At 39.0% G+C, this 19717-nt stretch overlaps 1 protein-coding gene across 4 annotated transcripts in view; it reads right to left on the bottom strand.

Annotated features, from left to right (window-relative positions):
* IPCEF1 (interaction protein for cytohesin exchange factors 1) overlaps positions 1 to 19717 on the bottom strand; it is a 153632-nt gene that overhangs the window by 106070 nt on the left and 27845 nt on the right. For all 4 annotated transcript variants that reach the window (XM_031456594.2, XM_031456596.2, XM_064486559.1 and 1 more), the window contains exons 2-3: positions 10776 to 10998; positions 2318 to 2361 (exon numbers count right to left, since the gene is read on the bottom strand). The gene's annotated coding sequence lies outside the window, so the exon portion shown is untranslated. The remainder of the gene's footprint in view (positions 1 to 2317; positions 2362 to 10775; positions 10999 to 19717) is intronic.

Genomic DNA, 19717 nt, shown 5'->3' with positions numbered 1-19717 from the left:
GAATAAATGTATGTATATGCATGAACCCTGAGGACATTATGTGAAGTAATATATGGGACGTTGTACTGTCCACCAGAAATTGACACATTGTAACTGGTGGTACTTCAATAAAGAAAAAAATAATATTCTTTGTTATGAAATCTGAGATCCAGAAATGTTTGAATGTAGGCAGACAGGCCTGCATGAAGCGATCCAAGGTAGATGGGAGATGGAGCCTGAGGAAAGGAGGGTAGCTATGTCATAGAGGTGACATCTACAATGTTGGTGTAACTAGGAATTCGTGAAGAGTCTGAGCAATGCCTTCGTGTTGGCTTCAGGTGAGTCCAAGACAGTATTTCAGGATGCTTGAAGAAATAAGTTGCTAGAAATTCAGAGAAGCCATTGCCAAGTGCACTCCACTCTTAAAAGCCATACATTTGGGAGGTTAGTGACAAATGTAGAAAACTCTCCAAGAGGCACAGATGCCCCAGTTGATGACAACCTCGTTCATTCATCACCATCGTAAGTGACATCTTCCAGTACATAACAATATAACAAATCTGGTTCTAAGGATTATATTCATACCAACAGCTTTATGAGGTACTATTACTGTCTCCATTCAACAAGAGATGAAAGGGAGGCACGTAAGGGTTAAGAAACGTGACCAAGGTCACACAGCTGGTAAGTGTCAGAGACAAGATTCAAACCCAGGCCATCTCAATTCAGAGCCTGCTGTCTTCACCACGATACTGTCTGATTTTACTCAGGGGAAGAATTTCTATAATGCTCAACAAGGCTCAAAGTATCTAATTTGGTCATTGGTTGCAGAGCTGAGGATCATCTCACATAGGCAATGTCAAGTTTCTCATTACAAGAGACCATAGAGTTCATCTCAGCCAGTCTTTACCAATGCAGGGTTCCCTTCTAACACACCTTCTTCTGATAGCAAGCCAGATAGCTACCCTTTATGATGGGGAGACCCCCAATCTGAGGATCAGAAATGTTTTATTGGGAAATTACTTGACAACTTTTGAAGATGGTAAAAATCTACCCATTTTCGTTAACACCTCAGGGTAACCAGTTTTGTAAACCTTCAATGAATAGCACAAGTATGAAAAGTATCACTTTAAATTCCTCAATGAAACATCAAACGTTACGCCCAATAAAGCATTCTTTACCATGGAAGGCCACGAGGGAATCTTGTTGACTGAGTCATACAATCTATCTCATCAACAAAGGCACGTCTTTGGTATACACGTGTCGAAACGAAAGGAATGTATGTATCTGAAGACATCTGACTGCTAACTGTATGCAACACAGCTAATTTTTTGTCAGTGAGGTGGACAACCAGGACAGTGTGCTTTAACAACTACAGAAAGAGAAGGGCAAGGTCATCAAAAAGGATGATGGTGACTAATGAGTCATGAGTAACAATGTTTCAAAGACACTTGCAAGGTAATTGGAAATGGTAAAAATTACATACTAGGGAGAACATTGATTATTACTACTACTATTATTTGGCTCATAGAAAACTAATAGCACTTAAGTTACTTTACTAATATTTTCTGAAAATGAACCAGAATTTCAGTTGTATCCACGGAATCACAAAAGGATTGTTCTTGATAGATAGCTGTAAAAAAGAATGCTTCCCTTGCATTTTCCAGCAAGCTAGAATTGTATTTTATAAAAAGTTAAAACTAACAAGAGATGGATGTCCTAGTCAGAAATGGAAACATGTATTTCTTTTAAAATCATTTTATAAACAGAAAATTAAAGGAAAATGAGAAGAATTACACCCATATTTACAGAACTTCATCCTTGCCTAGACAATTAGGGATTAAATTTAAAGATGGGAACATATTAAGTTTGATTTACTTTTATAATTACTAAGTATAAATATTTTGTTGTAATCATTAGTAAATTTAGATTAGCACATGTCTCATTTCTAGAACTTTCCATGTATATATGGGCATCTACACACACAGTGGCTTATAAAATAGATTCTTCACATAATTATAGTTCTACTTTGATAGTTATGATCTATTCCTGACCTCTGAAGGGGTCAAACAAGATAATTCCATGAACTGCTTTACCAAACAGCTCTCCCACTGAAAAGTAATCGCCATCAAGAATCCATTTTCAAGGAAAATCCAGAGGACCAAACGCAGTTGGTTATTTATTAATACTATTAGCTTTTCTCTGCATTAATCCTAGCTTTGGGATTACCGAGGCTGCTATAATTTGGTTCACAAATTAGAATAACAAAGTGGAGTATGAGCCCTTCAGGTCATAAGTATCACTGAAAGGGAGATTCATTGTGAAGAGTTCAATTACATACCAAAAAGCTATGAGCGTCCTCGTTCTAGTTCTGTTGCTTCTGATCTGTAAACAAGAAAAGGACAAGAAAGAGATCATCAGACTTCTGCCTGGACTCAGCTGCCTGGGAGCAAGGCAGAATCCTACCACACCAGCCCCAAGAAGAGACAACAAAATAGGTAACTTGCTCATTGTCGTAATCACCCAGTGACTCTCCTGGAGAATGAGACAGAAAGTAAGTAAACTGGGTAGTTTACTTTGGATGGAAATCTATCCAAGTTTATATAACCAGTAAGACTACTTCTGTGGCCAAAATTTAAGTAAAGCAGGAAGTCATTAAACTGAGATCCCTCAGAATTGAACGTTTTCTAAAAGACAATTAATGAAAACAATATTCTAATCTCCTGAACACTCCTCAAGATACATTTTTACTTTGCTTTTAAATACCTTGAAAGATGTGCACATGGATTTAGAACTTCCATCCGGTTCCCTGAAATTTGGCCAGTAGGAAAATGTTTCATATTAGTAATAATAATCTCAAGTACTGCCTAAACAATAAATTTTTAAATGAAGATTCTTTGTTTAAAAAACTTTTTAAAGCAGTTTTTTCCTTTTTTTAAAATTGAAGTGTAGTCAGTTACAATGTGTCAATTTCTGGTGTACAGCATAATGTCCCAGTCATGCAATATATATAATATTCATATTCTTTTTCATTAAAGGTTATTATAAGATATCAAATATAGTTCTTTTCAAAGCAGTTTTATGTTTACAGTAAAATTGAGAGTACAGAGAAGTAAGGAGATGTCCCATATACCTGCTACCACCACACATGTGTAGCCTCCTTCCTTATCAACATCACTCATCAAAATGGTCCATTTTTCACTAAGGACGAACCTGCACTGACACATCGTAATTACCCAAAGTCCATAGTTTACCTAAGGGCTCACTCTTGATGTGGTACATTCTATGAGTGTGGACAAATTTATAATGACATATATCCATCATTATATTTTACATAATTACATAATATTTTCATTTCCCTAAAAACCCTCAGTGCTCTGCCTGTTCATCCCTCCCATACCCACCCCCACCCCTGGCAACCATTGATCATTTTATTGTCTCTATAGTTTTGTCTTTTCCAGAATGTCATATAGGTGGAATCACACAGTATATAGCCTCCTCAGATTAGCCTCTTACCCCGAGTAATTATGAATTAAAGATTCCTCCATGTCTTGTTATGGCTTGATAGCTCATTTCTTTTTAGCACTAAATAATAGTCTATTGTCTGAATGTACCATAGTTTACTTATTTATCCATTCCCCTACTGAAGGACATCTTAATTGCTTCCAAGTTTTGGCAATTATGAATAAAGCTGCTATAAACATCCATGTGCAGATTTTTGTGTGGACAGAAGTTTTAATTTCTTTGGGTAAATACTAAGCATGATTATTGCACCATATGGTAGAATTATGTTCAGTTTTTTTTTAAGAAACCACTAAATTGTCTTCCAAAGTGGCTGTACCATTTTATGCTCCCACTAACAATGTATGAGAGTTTCTGTGGTTCCATATCCTCACTGGCATTTGGTGTTGACAGTGTTCCAGATTTTGGCCATTCCAATAGGTGTTTGATGGTTTATTTTTTAAAATTTGCATTTCTCTGATAGCATATGATGTGCAGCATCTTCTCATATGCTTATTTGCCATCTGTATGTATCTTCTTTGGGGAGGTGTCTGTTAAGGTGCTTGTTTTCTTATTATTGAGTTTTAAGAATTTTTGGTACATTTTAGATAACAGTCTTTTGTCAGATGTGTCTTTTGTAAATACTTTCTCCCAGTCTGTGGTTTGTCTTCTCATCATCTTCATATTGTCTTTAGCAGTTTTTAAGTTTAATCAAGTCCAGTTTACCAATTATTTCTATGAACCAGCCTTTCATACCTGAGATAAACCTCACTTGCTCAAGATGTGTAATGTGTAACTCTTTGTCTACTTTTTTGCTTTCCATTTGCTGATATTTTGTTGAGGATTTTTGCATGACATTTTGTTGATATTTTGTTGAGGATTTTTGTTTTCTTTTCTTGTATTGTCTTTATCTGGCTCTGGTATTAGGGTAATGTTGGCCTCAGAGAATGAATTCAGAAGTATTCCCTCTGCTGCTTCCCTCTGAAAGAGGTTGTTGAGAGTTGGTATTATTTCTTCCTTGAATGTTTGGCAGAATTCACCAGTGAACCATCTGGGCCTGTGCTTTCTGTTTTGGAAGGTTATTAATTATTGGTTAAATTTCCTTAATAGATACAGACTTATTCAGATCATCTGTTTCTTCTTGTGTGAATTTGGCAGATTTGGCTTCCGAGGAATTGGTCTTCTTCACCTGGGTTATCAAATCTGTGGGCATAGAGTTTTTTATAGTATTCTTTTATTATCCTTTTTAATTTCAATGGGCTCTGTAGTGATGTCTCCTCTTTCATTTGTGATATTAGTAATTTGTGTCTTCTGTCTTTTTTTCTAGTTAGCCTGGTTAGAGGCTTATTGATTTTACTGATTCTTTTAAACAACTACGTTTTGGTTCAGTTGACTTTCTCTATTGATTCTGTTTTCAATTTCATTGATTTTTGCTCTAATTTTTATTATAACTTTTCTTCTGCTTAGTTTGGATTTAATTTGCTCTCCTTTTTCTAGTTTTCTAAGATGGAAGCTTATATTATTGATTTTAGATCTTTCTTCTTTTCTAATTATGCATTCAGTGCTATAAATGTCCTTCAAGCATTACTTTTGCTGGAAGATTTTTCTTTTTAAACCTATATGTTTGTATCTCACACCAAAATGAGATGATAGAAAAACATGATCTGTAAAGAACATATGTCAAGAAATTTTGTTTTTTAATAACTCAACTATTTTGAGTGTTTGGGTTTTTTTTTTTTTTACCTTTTTAAAATTTTATCCAACTTTTTTTATTTTGGAAACGTTCAAAATTATACAAAAAATGCAGAAATAGTTAACAATGAACACTTGAATAGTCTTCATCTAGATTCCCAAATTACTACCATTTTGCTACAGCTGTTTTATCTCTCTATATATATAAATATGTTGCTGAACCATTTGAGAATTACTTGTGGACAAAAAGATGTTTCGCCCCCTATATATTTTAGCATGTACCTCCTAAGAACAAATTTCCTATGGTAATTACATGATAATGATCACATCTAGGAAATTTTAAATGATACAATTATGTAATATGCAGTTCAAATTCCCCCAGTTGTCTCAATAATGCCCTTTTCAGTCTGAAGGACTATTTTATTTTATTTTATTTTAAATCCAAGATCCAATCAAAGGTCACCATTGCATATATTGTCATGTGTATAGAGTTCCTTTTGTTTTGGGTGATTAACATTTTTGTAGATTCTAGCTCAGTTGCTTTGCATAACGTCCTCAAATGGGATTTGCTTCATTGTTCCTCCACAATTAGACTCAGGTTAAACATTTTTGGCAAAGATATACATGCGAATGCTTTCTTTTTATAATTTAGAAAAAAAGCACAAAAGAGGTTGGATTAATTTTTTTTTCAGTCTCTTAATAACACGTAATGACTATCTGCTGTAAAGTACATTTTTGTTAGAGTTTGCAGTTTACAAAATGCTTTAACTTAATTTATTCAACTTGCATAACAACCCCATGAGTAGGTATTTTTAATCATCTTTTCTTTTTGGATGGAAATCTATCCAATTTTATACAACCAGTAAGACTACTTCTGTGGCCAAAATTTAAGTAAAGAAATACTGTGTGTATCACACTACAGTAAGAAGCCTTCTATTTTCATGTCAAACACATCTAGACAGCTCTTTTTCTCTTCTACAACCTGCACTCCCCCTTGTTCACACTTTGTGGCTTAAAGATCTAGTTTTGTTCTTTAAAATTACAAGGTAAGGTGATACTATGCTTTATCTAAACATTTTCCAACTTTAGTGATTTAAAATTACAATAGTTGAACCAATTGTTTACCAGAAACAACGTAAACGTAGATGAAAATTAACTGTATTGGATGCCAAGTCATTGACTTCTGTTCCTGTTTGTCTTTGCATTTGGTGTACCTATTAATAAACCAGCTTTCTTTCTCCCCAGAACAGGATTTTATGTCACTTCTTTCTACTCCCCAAAGCAGTGAAAATAGCGTTGTTTCAGGTGATAGTAATCAGCATTCATGTAAGAACTTCTTAGTATATTAAATTAGTTTTTACATTTTTCTTTTACTGTTGGACCTCACAATCCCAGTATTGTTCAGGTGAGGGCCAAGTCAAAAAAGTTGGGGTATCACTGTATGTAACTTAATCATAGCCAGCAGAATGAATCTCTAAGTAGACATTCCAGCCAGAAAGAACACAAATAGGTTTTCCTATCCTATAAATCAAGGGCACTCTTGGGGGTAAAAGCCAGACAACTTTTATAGCAATACTGACATTTAAAAAGCAATACCAACATGTCTAGGTCAATGTGACTGTTTATTTGGGTGGTCTTCAGATTCAGATATACTATCTAAATCATTTTGAATTTGGAACGATCTTGAAGAAATTGGTTGCTATTTTCCACTGATAAAAATCACTTTAGCACATCCAGAAAGCCTCATGCAGAGATAGCAGATCAGGATTCATTTATTCTTTCATTCATGCACAATTTCTCTACCACTCAGTGATCTGAATATCTCATTTCAAAGGAAAAGACTTATTCAAAAAGATACTTATTCAAGAAGGTTAAAAGATTATTCAAATGTCTGAATAATGAGTGTGATATTATTGTCCTCATCCAGTGCTCAATTTCATAAGGAGGCAGGGACAGAATCCTGAAAATACCCAAAGAAGGAGCAAAACTCTCCTTTCAACTTTCACAGAGTTCTGCAAGGGTGACATCATTTTCTGATGAATTGGGGTACTATGTACCCCCTCAAAAGAAAAATCTATATCTTAATCCCAGGAAAAGCATTATTCTCATGCTTCATTTGAATTTGTTTTCTAGGCCAATTACAGTACAGAAAGCTGCATTTGATGACCATGCCTTCAATGTATAAATTGTAGCCAGAGTGATGAACAACGTTTCAGCTGTGAACTCTTTAATAGAACACATATCATTCATTTTTTTTCCCCACCAATCTTCATCAGACTCCTATTGTCTTCAAGTAACAATGAGAGGCTGCCTGCAGTTAATTTAATCATTGTAATTTCCTAAGAAATAAAGACTGACGTCTATTGAAAATTATTCCAATTATGTCTTTGAAAAATGAGTTCAAAACTGTTAAAATTACTACTTTCAATACTACATTAACCTCTACCAAGTGTTATTCGCTATTCTCACAAACTTCTTAGAGCAAAAACTGACATGAGTGCCTAACTTTTTTATTCAGTAAAAATTCAACTTTGAGTTGCCACAGTAATTTTTAAAACTTGACTCAAGTGCAGTCTGTTTAAGGCTTAATCTAACTCTTTTTCTATTACATCCTGAGAAATAGTTTCTCTGATTAAAAACAAGAACACAGCCAAAATCCATTTGATTGTATCACATATAATCAAACCACAACCACCACTTGAAAATAAGTTGAAGATAAGCAGAGAGAAGGGATCTCACAGAAACAACAGGGATGAAGGTAACAGTAGCCCACATTCATTAAGCTCTGATTATCGCTTAGTTTGTGCCGGCAGACACTATATGCCGTACATGTATTAATCATCTGGTTTCCACAACGGCTTTGTGAAGTTGATACTTTACTCCCATTTTACAGATGAAGACGACTTCCCTGAAATATGCAGCTCTGGCTGGGGTCCTCTGCTCTGGGGACAACTGCCACCTCACTGCTCATGCGTGGCCCCCCACCTCCTCTAGATGGCCTCCCTACCCCGCCCCCACACACACACACACACACACACCGGCTTCTGATCACTACTTTGATGAGGATTCTCCACAGTGATACATGCTTTCCTCTGACCATATTTCTCTCCCTCCGGAACCCACAGACATCCTAGAAGAGGGATTGGGTGGGGAGGGGGGAGAACCGGGAGGACCGGGGTCAGCGATCTCTGCACCCCCGCCCTGCCTCCTCCAGCGCTGCCAGACTCCCCTCATCCGAGCCTTTGCCAGGTGCCCAGGGCCCTCCCTCTAGTCCGCTCCTTTGGAAGCCGTCACTCCACCATTCAAGTCTGCTATGCCTAAGCCACGACTGCAAAAAAGTTTAGCCCCTCTCTCCCCGGGCTCCTGGACCCCACGCAGTACACCTGGTCACGCCTCTGAGTCGGTTCCGAAGCAGCTCGGCTGTTCACCAAACGCTCTGCAGCCGGGCGGGGGGCTGCAGCGCCTCGCACATGCGCAGTAGCAGATGGTTGCCTGCAACCGTCTGTTCCAAATTCTTGGCTACATGAAGGAGGTAAAATTCATGACTCTCAAACTTTTCTGTGCTTTGATTCTTCATAGGCTCTGAACTCAACGCGGGTTTGATGAAGGAAGCACAGGGAGAAAGAAAAGAAAGGGTTGGAGAACAGTTTGGATGGGGTGTTACTGTGGGGACTCGGACCAGCCAGAGGGCGGCAGGAGGCCAGGCCTGGGAGGGGAGGAAGGAGCCGACACAGAAGAGGGTGTAAAGAAGGCAGGTGAACGCTAAAAGCAAAAGCCACTTCTCAGCTCTCCCATTGCGGTTCTGCTTCTCCCGGAGGCCAGTATCCCGTCTTTACCCGTGTCAGCCCACCAGAAAGCCCCATCACCCTCCCTGGAAGCTCCCGTGAGTACAGACTCATTTGTGTCCACTTCCCACATCTAGAGGGGCTCTCCTGCGGTAGCTGTCCCTGACCACAGTGCTATTCTGCACAAAATGCTGATTCATAAATGCTAGCGGCATTGGTTAAAAGAGGAAGAAACAGAGTAGAAGCAGCAGAGAGGACCCTCCCACCCACCCCCGATGGTGGGAGGGAGGGGTGGTTGGGATGCAGATGCTAAATGCAGATTATACTAGAAGCGGTCTCCTTCTCTTCCTCCCTGGCCTGAATTCACTACTTTTCTAGTTTGGTCGTTCTCGCGTAGAGCAGGCTCCTGATTCACCACCCCTACCATGAGCATATTTTTAACCCAAAGTTGAGAGGGACGCCTGACATGGTGCCTACTGATGAGTGTTGGGAGGAACAAGGTGTCTGCAGGACACTTGTTCACCGTGTCCTTACTCCAAGGTTGGCCTTGCCAAAACTACAGCAACTCTTCTACTTTTTAAAAAAAAAAATGAAGTTTTTGATATTAAAAAATGCATATTTGTATTGTTTTAAACTTTAAAATGCAAAAGAAATAAAGTTAATAAAAGAAAACAAAAATCACCCATAAGCCCCCAGTCCAAAGATATCCACTCTTAACTTGTGTATTTCCTGCTCCATTTTCTTCTATTCGTTTGGAAAACTTGTAATGAACAAAGAGTGTTCTATATACAAAGCTTCGTGTCTGCAAAGCCTAATCTTAGAGCCCTGCACGAATGGGGATTATAACTAATATTTGGGCTACTTGACAAGTCACATTTAGATCCTTTAATCACTGCAAGAGGCCCTGACATTCCACTAACTTCATCAGGCATGTATGCCGTTTTGGACAGCACCCTAATGAGCTGTAATGCTGAGAGCATTCCTTTTGTATCTCCGTTGTTGAGCAGGAGGTCCTAGAGTGCAGAATAATGTGGAAGTCCACATGTACATTCTCAGCATTTGAAACCAGCACAGAAAGCACAGAAGTGCTTTTGAGAACAAGACTAGTAACTTATAAGGCTCAGTGATCGGTATGATCGCAAATATTTCATTGTTTAACGTTTCTGTGATCTTTTAGGATAAAAGCTACATAAATGACAGAAGGCAAAGACTGTTTAAGTCAAAATTCACTGGAAAACATTGGGTTCCGGATTCTCTGGCTCAATTTCAGAGAACTCTTAGAAAAAAACTCTTAGAAAAAAAATTGAGGACATATTAGAAAATGTATTACAATGATATTTCATATAAGTATCATTTTGATTTAGCAATTTCTCAAATAGTCCCCAAAATTTAGACTTTTTATAGAGAACTTCTTAATAACAACTTAAACTGAATTTAAGCCAGCAACTTAACTTTAACTTCCCGAACATTTCATGAGTTATTATAGTCAATTATATAATCTCCAATTGAGGGGATATTTTTATTTGCTCATGCAAGAAGCAAACTGTGCCCAGTTAATTCAACTGAAAAAAATGAGACAGACTCAAAGAAAGCGAAGGAAATGGAGAGCAACCTTCCTTTCAAGAATGAAGAATCGTCAAGGGTCTCCTTTCGATAGAAAATGAGTAATTCCCATTAAGGTTACCAGTATCTGCAACACACACACACACACACACACACACACACACACACACGTGTTATCAAAAGAAGAGAGGATCCTATTGTTTATTGCAGTGTTCACCCTAGGAGCTATTTCCTTTGTAGAGAAGTTGTGAATCATACCTGCCTTAAAGTTCTGCTGTCAGTGGTTCGCCTCCTAAAACCTTGAACGATCAGTCCTTCCACGAGAAGTTCGTGAACTTGGGTAGGTGCTCTATGCCCAGCAGCTGGCAGGATTCTCAGCAGGTGGGAGAAGGGACTAGCCAGGTGTCGAGAGCCTGCGTGAGGTGGGCAAGTCCACACTTACTGGTGTCACTTTGGACTGCAGGGCATACTTTCAGGGTTCCTTGATTTAAAAAAAAAGAAATTTGTTTAATGCTTTTGAAAATTGTGAATCTATACCATTCTAATTTATTTTTCCAAAATTCAGGTATTTCATGTCTGAATAATCTGTAAAATTAATAGTTGGATTATTATATAAAAAATGAAAATGAATTTCTAGAGTTGTTATAAATCAATTGAAGATAATATAGATATGTTACTGCTTCTGGTCTACAACCTCACTGCTCATTGTCTAAGCACCCGTGCATGAAGGAGGGCCTTCCTCCCACTATGATTTCTGGTGTTTTGTTCCCTCCCAGAAGGAAAAGACAGCTCCTCTGCATCTTCATTAAAAATTAAATGCAGATTTGGCCTTTCTGTGGGCAAAGTCCAAAGCAGAGGATGGTTTAGGTGAAACATAAAGAGTGTTCTATTCATTCTGATTCTTCAACTGAGTCTCTGAAAATATTTTCAACTTCTCTGAATATAGGTATTGAGAGAAATGGCTTTCTTTCCTAAACAAGCAAAGTAGATACTTCCCCCACAGAACAAAGTCAAAAACACAAACACGGTACTTCCCCTGGGCTTTGAAGAGGCAGACATTTCACGCCTTAGCAACTTACTCTCCTCTTTGATGAAGTCAACACTCCCTTTTCATTTCTATTCCAAAATAAGAATGCTTGTATTTGAAAACAATAGCTTTCATTGTTGTGAGCTAGGAGTGGCTTTAACGGAGAAGTTGCCTTGATATCTGACCCCTGAAAAGAAGAGCTACGGAGTAACTATTCTAAACCCAAAGTGAGCACTTTGGTTACTCTTAGCTTTTCATTTAACCTGTGTATAATTAGTACGTCTATAAAACAAGTTAGCTCAGCCACTTAACCAAAGTATATATTTTGCAGCCAACTATCCTGGGACATTCACCAGAAAGTTGTATCAGTCAGTTCAATTGTTCCACGTGTGCTGTACTGAGAGTTTTCTCATGAGCAGTCATGGTTCTATCAGATTTAAATTTTCCAAGTTAAAATCATCGTAGCCATGTGCTGTGGTCTATGTGTCTATGGCCTTAAACACCACTACATCATGAATGGAAATCGATCCCATACTGTTCCAAGTGGATTTTTCTCATGCTTATCTTAGGCTGGTGTGTTCTGAGATGTTTGTCTTATTAGGGCCTCTGGTAGGACTGCACCCCTGCAATGGGAAACAAGTCCTTTCCAGAAGAGGGTATACATTCCCCATGTCTACAAACTCAGAAAAATTTGGACCCTGAGCTATGGTAAGGAAAATTTTCTTTCTCCTTCTGTCTTGGCCTTGCTCTCTTGAGCCTGAGCTGTCAGGAATCTTTCTAGAAGGTTCTATGCAGGTGCTGCAAAGATGACCACAGCCATCTGGAGGCACCCTTGGAGTAGGATGGGAAAGAGGAAAGCAAAAACGATCTCACAAGGGCGAACTGTGGCCTGTGAGTTCCGAGAGCAGGCATATAGAGAATCATTTTTATAGTTCGTGGGATACACGTGATGCTGCTTGCAATCTCTTCTTAGTATTGTTAGCTTATTGCTAGCTGTTTAAGTGTAATGATAGCTTCCAGTAACACTCTACTCTCCACTGGCCAATTCACCAGGCACAGCGATATGATGGCCCAGAGTCAGAAGTCATATTACAATATATGCAGGTCCCGTGTCTCCCTGTGCCAACGGGTAGTGGAGGGAAACAAAGTTTGTAATAAGCAGAACCAGAAGCACGATTGGGAGAAATCCTTCCGAATTTTAAAGCTCACCATTGAAAGAAACATGAGAAAGAAATCCCAAAATTTTACATTACCAGTGATAAACTGGGAAGCCAAAAGAAGTTTTTCTGAACAATCAATAGAAATGAAAAACAATTCTGATCGACTTACGCTAGAGGACAGACTAGATGATCTTTCTATGTTCTCTCAAGAAAAAAATGACTTTATAAAATTCACTGTCGTGTGAAGAGGCAGCCAAAAAACACACAGCTAAAAATGTAGGGGGAACGTATTTTAGAAATCTGCCAAGCAGTTAACTTTTAAATTATCTTATTTTTCTGAATAATGTGCTGTTTCTGGTATTTTGTAGCTTTTTAAAATTTGATATTAATTGTTATGCATTTTAAATATTGAGTTTCTTACAAGTTTCTCTTTTTAAGTTTGTATTATATTTCCTGAAAAAGACCCTCAAAATTGTATAAGCTTTGGACTTTACGAAATCTGGATCTACCCTACTTATTTCTGATCTCTCACATTACAGCTTGGTCTCAGCTGGGCTTTGGTTAAGTGATGGTGGGAGTAAAAGCGGGGAGCTGGTAAGTGCTCATATTTGGGTCGTCATCTCCTGGGACCAGGAGATGGTGGTAGCCAGAGATTTGTGATGTTCTTTCAGGGGCATGAGAATCTTGGGCACGAGAGTTGAGGTTGTTTGAGCCAAGCAGCTCTCCAACCTTGAAACATTAGCATTGTATCTTGTTAAATGTGCCTGCAGCTTTCCTGTTCTGCAAGTTATTAAAGCATTTGCTTAATCTGCAGCATAGGATAGTTGCATTCCCACGCTTGCCAAGAGCATTAAGTCCAACCGGCTGGTTCTCAATCCACGTCAAATGCTCAGTTACATAAACGATGTTTATATAATGTGTCTAATGGCACATCTATGACTCTGTACTGCAGAGTTATTTACTCTCAGAGCACTGAGACTTCAGGAGGCCTGTGATTCCCTGAAATTGCATGCAGAATTTAATGTGTGTCTGCATGTATAGCTTTCATCAGAGTCTCAAATTGGTCCATGAGATGTAAAAATTAATAATCACTAATTTACATTGCAAGAATAAGTACTTCCAGGAGGTGGAAGTAAAAGTAAATAAATAATAATACTTTATACTGCTAAAAGATTAAAAAATGTACACTAGATAGTTTAAAATCCACTTCTAAATTAAGCTGGGCCAGTAGAAACCTATGTCATTAATTTTCACTAAGAAATTATATAAGATAGCCCAATAAAACAAAGGAAGTTTTCAAAAGTACTGTTACTTTCATTCTTCTGTGCATAGCAATAATACACATAGCAATAATGGACTAAATTGTGTTACCTCCAAAATTCAGATGTTGAAGCCCGAACCTCCAAAGTGAAGGTATTTGGAGACAGGCCTTTCAGAGGTCATAAGGGTGGAAACCTCATGAAAAGATTAGTGCCTTTAAGAAGGGAAAAGGTAGAAATCACTCTCTTTCCACTCTGTGAGGACACAGCAAGCTGGTGGCCGCCTGCAAGCCAGGAAGAGAGCCCTCACCAGCACCCAGCCATGCCGTCACCCTGATCCGGGACCTCCCAGCCTCCAGAACTGTGAGAAATACGTGTCTGTTGCTGAAGCCACCGAGCCTATGGCATTTTGGTTTAACAGCTCAAGCTGACTGAGAGTCATTATAAGGCAGGGACTATGGAGGAAATTCCTCTCTAGTTTCAGTAGAGAAAGAATCGGGCATCTCAGGAGACATGGTCATGAATCTATAACTAATTGTTTCTTACCCTTTGCATTGAATGTTAAATTTAGAATCACATTTGTCATTGTACTCTAGCAAAGGTCTAGAACCTTCCCACATACACTTTGTATATTAACTTCACTCCCAGACACCTACTTTTCATACCAATCTTTTCTTTTGTTCTTTTTTCTCATCCACTTACTTGTAATTTTATTATATTTCTCTATATGCATATATGCAAGTTGCCTCAAATCTTTTCAAAAACAGGTTATAAGAAGATAAATGAATGAATAAATGAATGAATGAATGACATTTCCATTTGAGAATTAAAAATATAAATGTTCATAACTGCATTGGGAATTATATACAAACATATATTTGAAGAAACATTATCTCAACCACACTCATAATCCTATGAAAATGATTTTCCTATCCCAGGGGTCCGTAACTTGGGGCTTATGGACCCTCCAAGAGTCCTGTGGACAGAATTTAGGGAGTCTGTACACTTAAATGGGAAAAACATATCTTCATTTTCACTGATCTCTAACTGAAACTTCACATTTCCTTCAAATATAAATACTGGCAGCAAACCACCCAAGTATTAGCAGCTTCAGTGGTTTTGTTTCCTGGAGAAACCACAAGTATTCTCATCTCCAGTAGGGTTCTTGAAGCCATCTCCAAATATCATTTATGCACCTCATCACCATTCAAATGTCACTAGACTTGCTGATAAGTTGTATTTAATGCATTAATAAAGAAGCACATATATTACTATATCACATATTTTTTATTATTATATTTTTATACATTTGGTTACTTTGTAATCGTTTGCATGTTCTTTTATACATTTAAAAACATTATTCTGAAAAGTGGTCCACAGGCTTCCTCAGACAGCCAGGGGTGTCCAGGGCATAAAAGAAAGGAAAACTCTGACAAACACAAACTGTTTCAGTAGCATTTTACAGAGTGTTTGTAAGAATCTTACAGAGCTCGAGCCTATGACTAGGTAATGGTGGTTTCTCTTGATTGGAGAACAATTGCATCCTCTTTCAAATAAGAGGAAATATTCGAAGCTGCACGAATCTTGTAGAGCCTTTGACAATATAAGGTCACAATCAGCTCCCATGCAATAAATCTATTGTCTGCATTTATAACTTCTGAAAAGGCATTTAGCAGCTTTTCTATGACTGAGGTCAGCATCTCTATGACTAAGAGAGAACAGTCAATCGACTTAACATTTAAAACATCTACTGAAAAGCAGCACATTTGACTCAATCATGTGAAGACTCATTATCTATGTTGCAAAATTACCCAAGCCCCTTCCTTTCATTTTTTCTTTCCCTTGTGAGTCAGGCTTCTTTTGAATTTTTATCAGACACTTTGGCACTTTTAGCACAACTGGAATAAGGAACTAAAACCACAGGCTCTCAGTCTGATTACTCAACACACACTTGAAAAGTATTTTTAGTTACTGTGGTGACATTCACAAGGAGGACCCACACAATGGAGTGTGGAGTGTTTGTGTGGGTGTGTTGGGGGGAACAGTACACATGCGGTGTGACCATCCCCAGGAGGCCACGGGCAAGAGCCTCTTTCCCGACTCCCCAAGTCTGTTAATCAAAGATCAGGAGAGGAAGGAAGGACCAACTGGGGAGACTTACTCTCGTACCCACCGCTCAGCACAGCAACTACAGTGGGATGTGGGGAATGAGACAGGATGGTGGGTCCCTGCGACGGTGGACTTTACCTCTGTCATTCTTTCAGGCCAGCAGGAGGGTATTATCCCTGGGCCACCTGTCCCTATTCCAGTGAAAGCTGTAGTTGGCAACTGGAGTTGATAGTTAAATGGTAAGGTACCAGATGATCTCAGCTCCTCTGCGTACACATCACTTTGTATGACTAGTACATTTTCCAGCTGGCTGATTTCTTACCTTTTTACATGTCACTTTTTTCATGTTAGTTATTTTACACAACAGAATGTATTACAAATGTACTCTATACCTCCCACATACTTAGAGAAGTAGCCTGAAGTTCATTTACTCTTATATTGACAATCCTGGGTTGACACTGAAAACACACGTTTTCTTGCATGGCGTGTTACAAGGGTAAGCCCCACGATCCACGGAGGGTCTTTGACCATAATTTGAATTAATGCTGAGATCTTTGAGTTCTTACAGCTGCTTTTTTCTTTTTCTGTTCTTTTTATTTTTTTGGCCTAATCTTTTCTTGTCAGACATCATTTCCCCCTGTTTTTAGCAATCCTTATGAAGAATTTCTTTTTTGCTCCAATAGATTTGGAAACCAGATATACAATAATGAATAGATTGAAGGCATGAGCACATTTTAAATGGAATAAAAGTTAGGTGCATGAGAGTAATTATTTATTGTTTATGATATCTATTTGAGTATTCACAGAGTTTTACTTATTTGCTGGTTCTTTGCCATGTGCTGGATGTGTGAGTTTACAGTGTAGATAACTTCCAAATAAATGAGATTCAACTATACTTGATTTTCTGTGGAAACCACCCAGGGAGGCCTCATTCTCTTATAGGTACAGCTACACACCGACTCAAAGAAATGCTTACCCCGGCTGATAGCAAGCCTTCTGCCATTGCGTTAAAGTCTCCTGAATCTAGTAATTGAAATATTTACAGATCTGACTACACAAACCATTGGTCCTGATGTCAGAAATCTCTGAGTCACACACTCATTTTTCACAGAAGCAGCAAAACCAAGGTTTCCCAGTTCCTTTTTCACCCAGGCTTTACTTGTCTTATTTAGTTGTAACCCCACCATGCGGTGGAAGGACTGGACACACATCAATCCTCTTCTGCCTCCAACCAGCGGTGTGGGGCTTTGGGGAAACTCCTGTTCTCTCGAAGGGCCAATTTTTCCATCTGTTAAGTGAATATAATTTAGGACCTGGAGTGTTTGTGAAGAGCAAGTGATATAAATCCCGTGTATTTACCTAGTAAGCGTCAGGCGTTTAGTGAATGCGTAACGATTGTTTCCTATCTTTCCCCACGTTCCTTTACTTCCCTATTTGTTGACTCTACAAACCCAGTGATGCAGACCATCTTTACAACACACAGTTATCATCTTCAGTCAGGCAGTGCTGATCAGCAACCCAGCAGCCTTAGTCATTCTTAATACGTCCCCATCAGATTTTAAATGGAGCTGGGTGACAGCACTCTCACTGTCACTGTCAGTGTCTTACGAGCGTGTATGTATCCATGTCTATGTCTGTCGGCCCTTAGACCGGGAGTTTCTTGAGAGGAAGGCTGGCATCTCATTTATCTTTTCCTTCCCAACTCTTAGCCCATCATCAAGATATTAGGAAACATTTAAGAAATGAAGAAAAAAATGAAGAACCATTCAGACATCTTGAATGAAGTTCTGTTTACATTAGGAGATTCCTAATCCGGTGGAGTAAATAGTTGGATTGGAAGCCAGACACCCCAAAAAATAGGAGGCCAAGATCCCCCAATACAGAGACAGCCACCTACAGATGAGGGTGCTCTGCCGACCTCCCGGCACCACACACGGTTCATAATATTAACCTGAGAACTTTCCCACCACATCTTCAGTTTGGAAAAGAAAAGCTCTTCATTTGCATTGTAGACAGAGTCCATCAGTCTATGCCTAAAACAGTCTTCTATTTTAGGTCATAAGAAAATTAATGAGAGAGCCAGTACTTCCTTGCTGCCTCCACCTCAGCATTTACCCAGTCAGGTATGTTTCTTAGGAGGGAAAACCAGCTGCCACTACATAGCCTGGTTCCCCAGCTTCACTTCCCACGGACTTGGGCTCCCTTGTCCTTCACTTACGATGCCCACCCCTGCGTAACTTCTGCCATGCCTTCTTCAGCCGGCGTTTTCCCATCCCCACAACAGTCACCCGGCCGTGGATCTTCATGCTTCTCCCTACACCTCTATCTTCTCCCCCTTTCTGCACATATCTGTCCTACACCTGCTTGTCAGAACAATCTTTCACAAAATTTATATCTCACTGGGAAAAAAAATCAATAATAATTCTCTGTCTCTAACTTTCCTCTCAGCCAATGACTCTGCTCCCAACTTCCTTCTTCTTCCTTCGCACCCGCTCCTGTATCTAATTCTAGAGGGAGCTCTCCATGGCCATCAAATTAATTTCATAGTGCTTATCGTCTCATTATTTAATAATTCAGTATACACTGTCTTTTATTCAAAATCCCTTTCCTCGCCTTCTCATCCAGGTTCATTTCCTTAAATTCCTAAAAGAATAACATTTTAGAGTTTAAAAAAAAATGACCTAGGGTTAGAATCCAACCACACAATCCCTTCATTTCTTTGCAGTCAAGAAACTAAGACCCAGAGACGGCTTACAACGTCCTTCCATCAGAAAGGTCTCAGGATCCACATACTAACTCTACGGCTCCTCTCAGGAAAGCAGGTCCCTGGCAAGGAAGAGACAGGCATGAACGCTGTGAAACACCTACCAGCCTCTGTCCTCAGTGCTTTCACTTGTGCCCACGTGACCCTCGCAATGAACCCAATCTGTGAAGGACAAATCTGAAACTCAGAAAGGTCAAACTACTTATTCATTCAAAGTCATACATCAAGTCAAGTCAACCAGACTCAGTTCTCAGACCTGGGTCTGTTTCCTCTCCAAATCTCACTTTATTTCTCTACTTCACTGCTCCCTCCACCTGCAGACACTATGTAAAATTCATATGTGTGTTCATGCCCCTCGGTGGGTGTTATTTCGCATGCGGGGTTGTATTGGCTCACGTGGGCTGCCATGACAGAACACTGCAGACTGGATGCCTTAAGCAGCAGACGTTTATTTTCTCACAGGCGTCGGGGCTGAAGTCTGGGATGTCACAGGCTGGGCTTAGGGCTCACCTAACATCCCCATTTTTATGTAATTATCTCTTTAAAGGGCCTGTCTCCAAATAGAGTCACATTCTGAGGCACTAGGCATTAGGTCTGCAAGGTGCGAATTTTGGCAAAACACCATTCAGTCCATAACAGCGGTCCAGGACTATATCCTCTACTTCTGCTCCCCTTAATCTCACGCCCACATCAAGCAGAGAACTCTCTTTAACCAAATTATAATGAAAACCACACAAATTGGTATTTAATGAGGTTTAGACTCTTTTGAAGATTTACACTGAGTGTGAGAAGCTAGAACCACAGCCACCATGTCTTTACTGCCATCTACACACTGCTCCTTGCTTCAAACACTCATCAAAAACAGTGAGTAAAAATTACGT

The sequence above is a fragment of the Camelus dromedarius genome, chromosome 6 (assembly GCF_036321535.1).
Source record: "Camelus dromedarius isolate mCamDro1 chromosome 6, mCamDro1.pat, whole genome shotgun sequence".
Taxonomy (NCBI): domain Eukaryota; kingdom Metazoa; phylum Chordata; class Mammalia; order Artiodactyla; family Camelidae; genus Camelus; species Camelus dromedarius.
Note: the sequence above shows the minus strand (reverse complement) of the source record. Positions and strands in the feature narration are given on the sequence as shown.